Source organism: Sinocyclocheilus grahami, unplaced genomic scaffold, assembly GCF_001515645.1.
Source record: "Sinocyclocheilus grahami isolate Dianchi unplaced genomic scaffold, SAMN03320097.WGS_v1.1 scaffold548.1, whole genome shotgun sequence".
NCBI classification, from domain to species: Eukaryota; Metazoa; Chordata; class Actinopteri; order Cypriniformes; family Cyprinidae; genus Sinocyclocheilus; species Sinocyclocheilus grahami.
The window spans coordinates 62035-65848 of NW_015505727.1; the positions used below are offsets into that span (position 1 = coordinate 62035).

Genomic DNA, 3814 nt, shown 5'->3' on the forward strand with positions numbered 1-3814 from the left:
ATTATATATATATATATATATATATATATATATATATATATATATATATATTCAAAGTAATAAAACTGAAATAATTTTTTAATTTTTTGAGATGAATGATAGAATGATAGGTGATTTTGGAACCAGGATGACTAATTTAATACAAACTGTTTTCTGTTCGCAGGTCCAGAACCAGTTTTGTTGTTTGCGAATCGGATTGATATCCGTCAGGTTCTGCCGCACCGCTCAGAATACACATTATTACTGAATAATCTGGAAAATGCCATTGCATTGGACTTTCATCATAGCAACGAGCTGGTGTTCTGGTCAGATGTGACACTGGACCGTATCATGAGAGCCAGTCTGAACGGTAGTAATGTGGAGGAGGTCGTGTCCACGGGACTTGAGAGCCCAGGTACGCAGTTGTTTTCACTGTATGTTCCTCATATTCACTGATTTATGACTCGTGCTTGTTTTCCCCAATTAGCTGAATAAAAAAAGCAAGATGCAACAAAAATGGAAAGACACTTATAGTCAACAAGGCATAGACACTGTGTAAATAAGAGCGTGTAGACAGCTGCATTGATTATAACAGGAGTGCAGACTCGTACTAAACTGCAGCTGCGTGAAACAGTCTAAAGTAGTTAGTGACAATTTCAGTGATGGATAATGGAAGCGTTCCAGGATCATTATGTTGCTCGCTTTAAGTAGAATTTGTTCAAAGTTTGAATAACAGTTTTGTTGTTTATGCTGCTTAGTTAAAGGCATAGTTCACTCAAAAATGAACATTCTGTCAGCATTTGCTCACCCTCAGGTTGTTCAAAACCTATATGAATTTCTTTCTTCTGCTGAATTATTTTGAAGAATGTTTTGGTCAAACAGTTGCTAGTTCCCATTGACTTCCATAGCTGTTGGTAGACATTGACTTCCATAGTATGGAGAAAAAAAAATACTGTCGTCATTTGTTTTAAGCAGAAGAAAGAAATTTATACTGGATTCGAATAACCTGAGCGTGAGCAAATGATGACAGAATTGAGTGAGCTATGCCTTTAATCATTGAGTTTGACAGTTTAGGTTTTTGATTTACAGACGTATAAAACCGTAATAAAGTCATCCAGGAACAGTTCTTGGTTTATTTTTAATGCTTTTGTAGCTTAGATAAAGAAAATGGAATGCAATTTCCCAACACAAAAACTCAACAACAACAAAAATGTCAAATTAAATAATGAAAATCATGTTTTTGTCATCCCATTTGACAGCCCTAATGCACTGTGTAAAAAGAAAATTAATTAAAAAAATTATATATATATATACGTATATGTGTGTGTGTATGTATATGTCTAACACATATATTTTACGGAGTGACTTTTCACTAAATGATAGATAAAGTATGTCAAATGTTAATTTCATGCTTTGGCAAGGAAACAAGGAATAAATAATACATAACATGTAGTAGCAATAATAGTTTGTTTTAAAGCAGCAATAATAGTTTTTTCCCCATATTATTATTCTTAGGTGGTCTGGCCATAGACTGGATTCATAATAAGCTCTACTGGACTGACTCGGGGACGTCTCGTATTGAAGTGGCCAATCTGGACGGCACACAGCGTAAAGTGCTTTTATGGCAGAGGATGGAGAAACCCCGTGCCATCGCTCTGCACCCCATGGAAGGGTAAATATTCTGGCAGTTGTTTTACTTAAATTATACTGTAATTTGCAAATAATGCTGTTTTTCAGATGGGTATTCAGCACAATAATTGCACAATAAATACTCCATACTGATTTTGGACTGGGTAGGAAGTCTTGCATTCTATGAGTTACAGTATTTTCGTAGTACCCCTTGAGAAAAATAGTGTGATTTATTGTATTGAATGTGCATTTGTAGTGCACTTTAAATATTAAAAGTATATGTGGTTACATTTTATTTTAAGATGTCTTTAAGCACTGTTATTAATTAACTACATGTATTTACTATATGCTTAGGATTTGGCTTAGTGTTACTTGCATGTAATTATGCATAATTTATTGATATTATAATAGTAAGTACATGTAACGTGTAACAAGAACACCTTAAAATAAAGTGTTACTGTATATTTTTATAAACTGTGCTTGAAGATAATTTCATATGAATAAAAGACCACTTAAGTGACTGAAAGACACTTTCTTAACACACACAAGTACACTTTTAAAAAGTGACCTTTGTAATAACGTCACATGAAAAGTTTGACTTATTTTGATTTTAAATGGCATCCTAAAGTACATGTAAAGCACTTGATTATCATTTCAGCTGTAGTGTCATTTAGTATTACATAAAAATATTTTTTAAATGTACTAAAGTGCAACTCGTAATTACTAATGTCTAGTTCTAAACATATATTTAAACACATGACATTTTATCATAAATGCTTGTCAGTACATTCAGCAGTACTTTTAACCATATTTCAAAGAAAAATAGAAGTAATTATGAAATCACATATCTTGATGCACTTAAGTCCTACTTAAGTGGGTCCAGAAATCACTCTTAAATTCCGCTAACTGCATTTAATATAAAACCATAATACATTTTAATTTAATTGCAGTTAGCATGCAGTTATTGTAAGCGGCCAAAAGCATTACATTCAGTATATTTTGTAAAGTATATGATTTCCATAAGTACTTTTTAAAAGTACTCTAAAGTGTACCTCTTTTTCAAAACCGACATCAGACTCTTTCCTCATTTTTGAACCCTTTTATTTTATGTGCATACAAAATTCTGTACAATATTTTAAGAAATGAAAATTGTGACTGGAACCTCTTTGTTCTTTTGCATTGGGAAAATCCCCTCTTGTGACCAGTCGTTGTTGTTGTTGTTGTTGTTCTGTAATAAGCAATGGTAAGCAGAGCATGAAACCATTCTGGTGACTACTGGCAAAACATCATAACTCAATTTGCTTCTAATCACAAAGGCTGGGCAAAAATTTCATCCAGGGATTGTCACAAGGCTTGAGTTGCAGCCGACGCTCATCATGGCTCTTTGTCATAGAGAACAAAGGGGTTTATGAAATCTGGCTTGAATTCCCTCTACAACAAGATTTAGCCCTTGTTTTCGACCGGCTGTGTGTCCGCTGATTCTTACACACAGATGCATGCAGATCTTGCTGTATGTGAGAAATAATAAGCCTGGGAAATAAGCCCTATCCAATTTACTGATGGATCAAATGCATGGCGTTGTTCTTCAAAAGCACTTATTTTATTAACTTAAATGAAGACTGGTAAAATCCTGAGGACAATAATTCCTGTCAAAGATGTGTATCCAATGTTATGTTGTTATCAAATAGAACATTAATTGTTATGGTTGCTTAATATTATAAAACAAGATTTCTAATTGTTTATGCTCTGTCTTTAGGAAGATTTACTGGACCGACTGGGGAAATATGCCTTGCATTGAATATGCCAACATGGACGGCTCTAATCGCAAAATAATTGCGGATACGCACCTCTTCTGGCCAAATGGACTTACCATTGACTACGCCAGTCACCGTATGTACTGGGTGGACGCCAAACACCACGTCATTGAAAGAGCTGACCTGGATGGGAAGAACAGAAAGGCTGTCATCAGCCAAGGTAAAAAAAGTCAATATATAATATATAGTAATATAAAAAAAAATATATATATATATAGAGAGAGAATATATTAGTTTTTTTGTAATGCTTAAATAATATAAAAATTATGAGATAATAAATTACTTTTATTAGTATTTTTATTTTATATCATATATATTCTCTGAATTATTTATATAGATATATATATATATATATATATATATATATATATATATATATATATATAAAAAAA

At 32.8% G+C, this 3814-nt stretch overlaps 1 protein-coding gene across 5 annotated transcripts in view; it reads left to right on the forward strand.

The window, feature by feature from the left end:
• LOC107555879 (oxysterol-binding protein-related protein 8-like) overlaps positions 1-3814 on the forward strand; it is a 59860-nt gene that overhangs the window by 25385 nt on the left and 30661 nt on the right. The window lies entirely within an intron of this gene.